Here is an 11365-nt window from a genome sequence, read left to right as displayed (position 1 = left end):
TACCATAATATTTCATGGACAAGGAGACACATGAGCAGTTTTTAGAGACATCATCATACATTTGGATCCTTCTTCCTACCAATTCCTATCTAGAATAGGAATCATACTAACATCTATATATGGTTTTGTTTCTTCCTAAGGGGAGATAAGTGGTTTGTAAGCATTAGTTTTTTTTTTTGTCTTCAAACACAAAATAGCCACAAACAACCTAAAATCATGTAATTTTAAAATTAAAAAAATTGAACAAATGGTCAATGTAGTTGCAAACGTCAAGTTTATTTAGCACTTATATAAAAACTTAACTAAAAGTTTGAAAGAGCCCTAATTTTTATTAGGACAAAGAAATGAACATATAATTTTGTAGTAGTCCAAAAAAAGGTATTTTGACCAATCAATAGACTGTTGTGAAACAACAACAACTACAAGAAATTAAATTGGCCTCTCTAAGATGTATTCTAAACATTATATCTAATTGGTGAATAAACTATTAAATTGCAATTTCAGGGTTGATTTTTATATTTATGCTAAACTTCAATTTTTGGGTTAATTTTTAATTATTATGCTAACTATGCAAACTACTATATTCAGGAACTAGATTTTTATATTTTAAAATAAAAAATCAATATATTAAAAAAATTATGGAGTTGTAAGCAGATATTCATGGTATAACCACAAAAGCAGGAGAGAATAGCGAAGGTGCTTCTTTGAAGAAAAATAAATAGCAGATTAAGTTAAAGCATAAAAATCTAAATTCATTTATCAACCTAACTATAGGACAATAACTGTCGTAGATTGACAATACATAAAATATGAGTAGCTTAGTGAAGCAAAACCAAATTTTACAACAAATAATATAGAAAAGATAAAAGAAAATACTATTACATGAAATTTTTACAATAATCATAAGAAAATCTTATCCTAAATATAGTAAAATGCATGTTAAATGAATTTTTTAGTTTCTAATACAATAAACCTTTTATCAAGATTCGCACTAATTAAAAAATGCATGTAATGCAATTTTCATGAAGGCAAACATCAAGATTTCATAGAAACCATGCAATAACTCAAAATATACTATTTCAAGTTTTGTAATGATGTGATAAGTAGATTATGAATGAATGGTGAAATGTATTTTTAATTCTATTATTTAATTTTTAGAATGACGTATCAAATATATTTTAAATTTTGTATTGTCGTAAATGTATAATTTTGTCTCATATAAGGAAAAAATCATCATACTAACATACCCAAATCTCATTCCTTAGCCTATTCCCCTATTGCCAACTTAAAAATAAAGCCCTAGCCCCCTTTTCTATGAAATCCAGGCCTTTAAGTTTTTTCAAACCTTGCCAAATTTTGAACTTCGAGGATTAAACTCAAGGAACGCTATGACAGTGGCTATCACATGCATCAATCTTCTTGTTTCTAATGAAGAAATGTTGACTCTTCATCTCATCAATTCACACACATACATCCAAGTAGCATAGTATGTTAGCTACCAAAATATATGGATCAATGCACACAATTAATACTTATTATTTATAGTTAGGGCTATCAAGATATTTAATTCTAGGTACTCTCCTATGCTTCATCACTTACTGACCATAATTTATGGCTGAGACTATTGGGGCATATAATACCATTTGAACTCATAGATTTCATCATCCAGTCAACATCTTTCAATAGTTATATAAATATATTATATAGCGTGTATGCATTAATGATTATACATACTTATATGTTTGTATTGTCAGTGTGTATGTATGTGTATATATACATATATATGCATTACAAACACATTTATTTCTACAAAATTGGCTTTGAACCTCTGAAGAAAGAGAATGTTAACATAGATAATCATTTTCTTTTACCACCAATTTACAATCCCATAAAAAAAAATTGTAAATCATATACAACAATTGTTTGAAACATAGTACATTATACTTACACAGCAGCAGCTGCAGTAGCAAATTGTATATAAATGGAATTCAATTACACAAATTTAAACTGAAAAACACAAAAAAATAATAGAAAAATCCCCCATATAAATGAATTTTGAGGGGTCTATAAGGAAAAACCCACCACATTTTTTATAAGCCCAACATTTTTTTTTAATAAAAAGCATGTAACCAACATACTTTTCACATTTGCCCATTTTTTTTGTTGGTTTCAACCAGTTGTGGCTATCATTGATTGATTTATTGATAAAATCAAACATTCTGGTTCTAACCATTAACTAAAAGTTAGTGGATGTTGGATACCCATAGTTAACAATAGGTTTTCACCAAGTTTACAAATAGTGGTTGTTGGATACCCATAGTGGATGTTGGATACCCATAGTTAACAATAGTGGATGTTGGATGCCCATAGTTAACTATGTGTCCTAAGTTTACAAACAAGAATATTAGAGATTGTGGAGTTTCCAGAGATTATCAAAGCATGTGTATTTTCACAAAATCACATTAATTCAATTTTTTTCACCATCTACTACAAATAAGGAAAAAATCCTTAAATTTTCAAAAAGACCATATTTAAACACTAACCAACAAAATGACAATTTATGCATAGATCTAGTGCCCTCATCCATATTAAGATTTAACTATATAAATCCCAGCATACAATTATTATAGTTTTAGGTAAAAAATAAAAATTCATTTGGCATCTTATAATAGCCACTTCCTTAGCATTCAAAATGAAATCTACCATGTTATCAAATATTATAAGTTCTAAAACATTGAACAACAAAATTGATGAAATTTTAAATCTCTGCCATTTCTGCTCCAAATTCATCACATCGCCACTAAATTAGTCAAACTGACTCAAAGCGGTAAAAGATAACTACAAAAACCCAAATACTAAGTGTAGTTCCAAGGACCTTAGATACCAGAGAGTGATTAGATTTATTTAGCTGTATGTAACACAAAATTTCTCAAAATTTAAAACAAAACCACTATTTTCTTAACAATGAAAAATTCCTTGAATCTAAGCAAAAAAAAAGTTGAAATGTAAAGCGCTGGCCATATTTTCTCTATTTTCATCAAATTGTTCTTAAAAAAATCAAATTAACTCCAAATTCAGAGTTCTTGTTCATAATTGGCATCAAAATGGAAAAAAGATAATCATACAAATGCCTACCCACATCCTGCACCTTTCAACAACATGCAAATACCCTAAGCACCAACTAGTATTGGAACCTATGTAATCCTATAGAGTTCAAAGCATTATCTTGAAGGAAGTGTGTTCTCCTGTATAGGGAGCATATAAATATACTTTAACATCCTTGCAACCAAAAACATAGCGAATGCTAATATGAAAAAAAGTTTGAATTAATATTTGTTGTAAGAAATATGCAACTTTACTGAAGAAAGTAACAAAGAAAAACTTAATATTTAAAAATATTGAAATCTAATTGGCTACTTTTACAGACTTTAATAGTTTGGGGCTCCATTTTTATTTTCAATTATGTGCACTATTAAAAAGTTGCTCATTTTTTAGTCAAATATTTTGTGTAGTATATTTTGGCGATCTCTGATTGGCATTGCACAACTCGTAGAGGAATTCGGAGTTATTCACAGGTTCCCATAGCAAAGAACACACAACTAACAAAGGCAGGAAAATATTGGGATATTCATTTCTTAAAATTGCAAGGAAAATCATTAGGAGGAACATATGTGGCTTGCATGCAAAACAGAACACATGCCTTATCTATGTTTTCACATTTTCTATTATAGTTATTACATCTCTCAAAATTCCTTTGAGACAGACCATTTTCAGTGGGGTAGCGACGCCTTTGAGACAGAGTAAGAAACTGAGAATGTGGTTTACCTTGTTTGTAGTAAACAAAGCATCCATTGGAATAATATTATCAGTGTGATTAATTATTTGGGTCTTAGCATCTACTTCTTATGGTGGGGAAGGTTATGGATGGAAGGCAGCCTCTACAACTTTGTAAAGAGCCTTTGATATCCTCAACACCATGAGTAGAAAACATGAATGCCTTTTATTTTTCATATTCAATGCTTTGTTTGTCTGGTTTGTGCATTTAGGCTTTAAATCTTGGCATATTTAGGGTTCTCTTGGTTTCAGTAACTCAACTAAGCTTTCTTGTTCCATTTTTTATTTTAGAAGCAATGTGTGGATGACAATATTACATACCTTTGCCTAGTTTGGATTTTTCTTTTAGACATTTTGTGTTGACGGTAGGGCTCCATGTCTTCATTATTAAATAACGTCTATTAATGAGGAATTTTGTTTCTATGCTGAATGATTTTTCACTTCAGGATGGAAGGGGTCTCGATGCTGGCCTTTTTCTGCATTATTCCACCTATACTTTTTTTCTCCACCCCCTCTTCTTCTCGTAAGTCTGCAAGTTTATATTTAACTGTATTTGTAATTTTAATGTGATTTTTTAGAAAAATATTTTAAAGTTGAACTATTAGAAGATCAATTATTACTCAGACTGATTTGCAGTATGCACACTTTATTTAATTTAAGTTAATATCTCATCAATCTTCAAAGTAGTTCACAGTCCACATTCTACCCTACAAATAAAACTCACATTTGAGCTAAGCAATTGAAATTTGAGGCAAATTAAGTAAGCTACAGTCTCATTAAAATACAAACCTTGTTTGTGATAGGTCAATATATCACAACATGATTGTGGTCTTTTGCAGGGAGTAATATAGTTAGTCATACTTGATGAATGTAGATAATTATAGTCCAAAGGGTTGTGGTCTAATCGTAAGAAGGTGTGTTTATTAAAATAGTTACCTAAGTTGAAATTGTGACACTGCAATAAGAAAATATGTATCTTGGAGGATATATGCACATGTCTAGAACTGGAGAGTGTTTCTTTAAATTTGATGTAGGTCCAATAATGTTCCTAGTTACTACAACTGAAAGCCAAGAAAACATATAAACAGTTATACCTGAAAAGCCATCAAGTATAATTTATTTGTTGTGAAACAAGAACTTGGTGTAATTTAAAAATATAGCCTTGGTAGAAATGTTGTTTGATCCAAACGTTTGGATCAATGAGACCCATTGAGATTGAACCCTAAATCCCTTTTTTTATAATTTAACTTTCCCTAAGGATGATCTTAGCTTTCTAGGACACGCTGGATATTACAAAAGATTTATTCAGAACTTTAGTAAAATTTCCTCACCACTTTTTTCTTTGCTAGGTAAGGACATTACTTTCTCATGGAACAATGAATTCCAGCACGCATTTGAGGAAATTAAAGGAAAGTTAATCTCCACTCCTGTGTTAGGAGGACCAAATTGGGAATTGTCATTTCACATTCATACCAATGTCTCAAATAACTTAAGGGATTTTTTCATTGGACGAAAGGAAGATTCAATCTTTTATTCCATTTATTGTATCAGCAAAAACTTTATAGGTGCTCAGGTAAATTACACTATTACTGAAAAAGAATTTTTGGTTGTTGTTTATGTAGTAAACAAGTTTCATCATTATATTATTGGATATAAGGTGTGTGTGCATACTAATCATTCTGCAATCCAATTTTTAAAACTTGTTGTAACTAGTGGAGTAATTAGATTGTTGTTATTGTTACAAAAATTTGACATTACTATACTTGATTAGCCTGGTCATGAGGATGTGGATGCAGAATTTTTGTCCAAGTTACAACAACTAGAGGAGCTACTACTGGAGTTGATAATGCTTTTCTTGATGAGAATCTTTTTTCCATTTCAACAAAAAGCCCATGGTTTTCTAATATAGAAAACTATCTTGTCATGTGCTAGTTACCACCACATTTCTCTCCAAGGGAACGTCGGACGTTGGCTAGACTTTGTGGTTAGCATACATGGATTGATGGATTTCTCTTTGACATAGGGATTGATAATGTCATGCATCGATATGTGCCCAAAGACAATGTCTTTGAAATACTTCGTGCATGCCATATAGAACCCTGCAGAGGAAAGTTTTTCTATTCAAAAGACCAACAACAAAATCCCCACCAAAGGATACTATTGGCCGACTATCCATAAAAACTGCAAGAAGTATGTGCAACATTGTGACAAATGTCAGCGCATGGGCTGTCCTACACGCTCTAATGTGATGAATCTACATCCCCAGCTATCCATTGAACCATTTGAAAAATGGGTGCTTGATTTTTTGGGACTTGTCAACCTTCCATCTCAAAACAAAGAGTATATATTGGTCTATACAGATAATGTGACCAAGTGGGTACACTATGAAACATACCAAGGACACAAAGGTAGCTAAATTTCTCTATTCGGATATTTTTACAAGATTTGGTGTTCCATAAGAGAGTCACCAACCAAGGACCTAAATTCACATCAAAGCTTATCTCTAATTTGGTTTGAGAGTATGAAATCCGATATCACAAGTCCTCACCGTATCATCCTCAAGCCAATGGGCAGGTTGAAGTTACCAATCGAGAAATTGAAAATTTGAACTTACCAAGATAGTTGCACTTCATAAGCGCAATTGGGTCGGATGACTTCTTGAAGTTGTGTGGACCTATAGTACAACGTGGAAGACCACCATTGGTCTGACGCCTTATGAACTTGTGTATGGTAGGAAAGTTGTTAGATTCATATTGAGTTTGAGGTGAAGACTCTTCGCACTGCACTTCAGTTAGGTATGAGTCTTTTTAATGTATAGAAGGAGTGTATTGCTCAATTGCATTCCTTGGATGAGTTATGCCAGGAAGCTCTATTTCATGTAGAGATAGTCCAACAATAGCATGTTCTTTGCCATGATCACTTCATTCGATAGTGATCCTTTTAGCTAGATGATTGGGTCCTCTTGTATGATTCTTGCTTCTAGGATTTCAAAGGAAAGTTTCACACTTGATGGCTTGGACCTTATGAGATTGAGGTCATCTATGATAATGGTGTTGTTAAGCTTCACACTGTGGATTTTAATTGTATGGCACTCATCGTCAATGATCACCATCTGGAGCTATAGAAGCGGCCTATATCTAAGAAAGAATTTGTTTCCAGTTTGTCTAAAGAACTCCACCTTTTTGATAGAGTTCCTATCACTTCCCTAATACAAAAAATAATACAATAAGAGATCCAACAATGAAAACCTTTAAGCATTGTTGGCCAGTTACCATTTGAAACCTAAGGTTCTGACAAGTGGTAACTACAAAATAAACCTAGATCTGAAAACTAGGTTCCTAATGCTTCCAAGCGATATTATGATGAAAATCATACCTACATGGCCTAATATCGTTTAAAAAATAAACAAACAAACAAAACTAGTCATCTTCTCTTTTCGCTTAGGCGACAGAAGATGGTGTCCTCTTTGTCACCTCATTTGCTGATGATGCCTTTCTTGCAACTTTGCGTTGTCCCATCTCCCTGCAGTCGGTAGTGCCCTGTCCCACTATTTGTTTTACTAGGTTGTTCATAGCCAATTGTGGTCGCCCGTTTTCGTTTTCTCGGCACCGTCCTTCTCTTCTCGTCTTCATATCTCTTCTTCTAGATCTTCCATACCGTCTTGCCAACTTTTCAACAACATACTTCCATCATTCCTTTTTTCTTCATCGTTCATCCTCATTTCTACCACGTGGAGCTCTCTCTCCAGCTCCATACTGCCACCTCCTTTTTATTCTTCCATGCAGTATCGTCGGCATTTGGTGTCTCTCTCCTTGTCGGCTACTTGTCTTATCACCTTTCTTTTCAGTGTACCTTGCTTCATTATTTTGCATTTATCCCCTTAGTGCTCATCTATCCTGATGTCCTTAGTCGCTTGCCACTTTAGCGTTTACCATTTGTTCCTGATGGCACGGCATCTCTTTATTGGCTCTCTCTATTGTCATCAGTCTTTCTAATTCCATCTTCGCCACGGATGCCTTCGAATGGTAAAGTTGCTTGAGGTTTGTATTTATTTCACATCATGTTTTTATTAATTCACTTCATGTTAATCATGGTAACGATGAGGACTCCGTAATCCTTTCAGCTCGGGGGTATGAGTCATGTCACATGAATATTGTCATCATCAGTCGTATATCTTCCCATTTTCTATTTCCCGTATTCTGAAAACAATTTTCCTACCATAGACAAACAAAAAACAACACTTTTGGGTTTTGTGTGTCTTTAATATCTGTTGAATTGAATTTAATAAAGATGGGGGACCCTCATAATTGGTAGGAGCCCACTAGTATTAAGAAAGAAAAGGCTAAGACATATGCATATGGGGTTTTAAAGAAAGCTGGATGGATTGTGTATTTTAAATGCCTTTGTGGATTCAACAATGATATAGCTTTTGAATTCACGATAGGTCTCAATGCTGAAGAAAACACAGTCACACTTGACATTTTCAGTAAATGAACAAATTCTGGTCGAAGTCACAGGACTTCCTGGTATTGGTGAAGCATACTTTCTAGATTTTGTGAATCGTAGAGTCCATTTGCAAATGTACTCTCAACGCTTCTTAGAACCACCGAGAGACAGTGCAAACTGTTCCAAAGCAAGGTAATTTGAGGGCTTCATTAAATGAGCACAGGTCGAATGTGGCTAAATTACTCGTACAATACATTACAAGAGAGGTAAGGTATGTTTACATCTTTGCTCATCATTTCAGACTTTAGTGTCATCTTTGACACAAGGAATTGGTTAATCTTCCCTTCTATTTTCTTCAATCACTTAAATGAATGAGTATAGAAGTCCAAAAAGGGAGTCAGAAGTCTCTAATGCATCATGGACTAATTAAACTCCTCTATATAAAAGGGTTGTGTGCTTACTAAATCACACAAGGGTTGTGTGCTGACTAAATCACACATCACCTCATTGTAAATAGGGGACCCTTTTTTTTCTGACTAAATCACACATCACCTCATTGTAAAAAGGGGACCCTTTTTTTTCAGCATAATTGTAGACTAGGTGTCTTAATTTACTGAAAGTTAGAGTCTTCAAATTAAAAAAATTAAAAAAAATTAAAAAATTAAAAAAAAATAAAAAATAAAAAAATAAATAATTTTTTTTTTCCCAAATTTCAAAATTTTCTCTAAGGCATGGAAAGACCATCGCGAACCGATGTCACATTGCTATCATAGCAATGTTGCGTTGCTGTCGGGCTGCGATGTCGCATTGTCACCGCGCATTGCTGCCGCATGTCATGTTACACTCACCCATCACACATTGCCTTTGCGCATCAGTGTCATGCACTCATCACGCTTCACCTTCGCATCATCGTCGCACATCACCGTCAGTGCTTCGCATTTGCATCTTGTTGTGACGTTTTCACACATCGCCCCATTGCAAATGGGGACCCATGTTTTTTGCTTTTTAGGGTTTGTTCTTTAGGTTTTTTAGGGTTTTGTTAGCTAGCCTTTGCATTTTGAACGTCGCCCAGGGGATCACATGGATAAGTAAGTCCGGCTTGAGTGAGGTCCTGATCCTGAAATTTGGCTAAGTCTGGAATGCCCTGATCCTGAAATTTGACTAAGTCTGAAACTGAAAAAACCTCCAAAAACTAGATTTTGCAATATAACTCCTGGAGGTCTGAAACCACTCTCAAACATCCTGAAAGTATATATGGAATATAACTTAAAGTATAAGAAAGATTCTTATACTTAAATGTTATATTCCATAAAAATTATCCTGATAGAGAGTGCGAAAAGTTAAATTTCGCTCGTGTCCTTCTCCAAGGGACCAAGGCGAATCGCTCGTGTCCCTCACCAAGGGACCAGAGCGAAAATGCTTAGTTGAGCCATTCCTGACCTTGTTTGGACGAATCGAGACATCAAAGGCATGGTGAAGGACGAAATGAGCGTGATAGAGCATCCAGACTAGATCAAAAACAACGAAATGATGAAGTTTTTGCCTAGAGGGTCAAATTCGCTCCTGTCCCTCACTGAAGGACCAGAGCGAAATTCTTCATAAGGTACGATCTGGGCAAAGATCAAGCAAGTTTTATGTTTGAAGGCAAGAAAGGAGATGAATTGAACCCATTGAAGACAAATTGAAGATTATCAAACGTCAACAAGGGACCCAAATGCCCAAGTTCGCTCCTATCCCTCAGGAAGGGACCAGAGCGATATACACCATATTTGCCAATTCATGCATAAATCACATTAAGTCAAGGTTTTGCAAAGTGGTAAAAGGTCTAAGGTGTCTTTTGAAGATGATATACAAGAGTTTTGAACGTCAAAATGCTATCAATTGAGCTAAGGAACTTATATCGCTCCTGTCCTTTGGACAAGGACCAAAGCGATTTCTATTAAAACACTCATGCTCCTTCAAAATCAAGACAATGCAAGGGTGGGCAAGATCGAGGACGCCATTTGAAAGATAATGAACGAGGAACAAAGGTTGAAAGGTGGCAAATTCTAGCTAGAACACATGGATAGCTCCTGTCCCTCTCCAAGGGACCAGGGCGATATCACATCTTAAAGACATTCCTTCGCACAAACAAGTCAATCAAACTTGAAGGACCCAGCTAAAATGCCGATTTGAACGTAAGGATCAAGATTTTGGACGTCAAAAATGCAAGGATCAAGACCAAATTGATGGATCGCTCCTGTCCCTCAGTCAGGGACCAGGGCGATGAGGTATGTATTATTTCATTTTCAAAAACTTGGCGCTCAAATGCATTTCTTTAAATTTATTTTAAATGCTAAAATCGATGGATTGCAAATTTAATTAAAAATGGCATTTAAAATTTGCGCTTGATATTTATTAATTATTTTTGCCTTTATAAAAATCGAAATTTAAATAACAAAGGCATTTAATAATTAATTATTAATTAATAAAAAAACAAAAGGAGCACTTGGTTTATGAGAGTCGGCCTTGTTATTTATTAAAAATCATTTAAATTGCCTTATTTCTACACAAGTCGGCCTTAAGGTAATTGTGAGATGAGCGCTATAAAGGGAGGGTGGTGAAGATTGTTATTTTCACATTACCATTTTGTCATCTTACATGCGATCTTGGAAGGAGAAGTGCGAGTTGTGTGTTAGAGATGCGAATTTCATTTCAAGCAAAGGAAGGCGCTAATATCATCAAAGGAGTGCGAACTTAGTTTCACTTGGGCGAACTTGCCAAGGACATTGAAGAACACATCAAAGACTCCAAGGGTGGCAAAATTGCTATTTTGAAGGGAGATCACGTTGAAGACCATCTTATTTCAAATTTTGCCTAGGCAATTTTACTCATTTTGCATTCTAGAGTTAGCTCTCAAGCGAGGTATGACGATATGGATTTATTGTTTTAAATTTTGTATGTTGATCGTCATAGCCTCAAATTTTGAATTTTGAAATTTTGTTTTACCTTAGCTCAATCGTTTTTAGGAAATGATTAATAAAGGACTTATCATTAAGTTTCCTAAAATTTGCTCTCTAATTTATGTTATGTATTGCAAAATCAT

The sequence above is a fragment of the Cryptomeria japonica genome, chromosome 5, assembly GCF_030272615.1.
Source record: "Cryptomeria japonica chromosome 5, Sugi_1.0, whole genome shotgun sequence".
NCBI lineage: Eukaryota > Viridiplantae > Streptophyta > Pinopsida > Cupressales > Cupressaceae > Cryptomeria > Cryptomeria japonica.
This window is presented reverse-complemented; position numbering follows the sequence as displayed.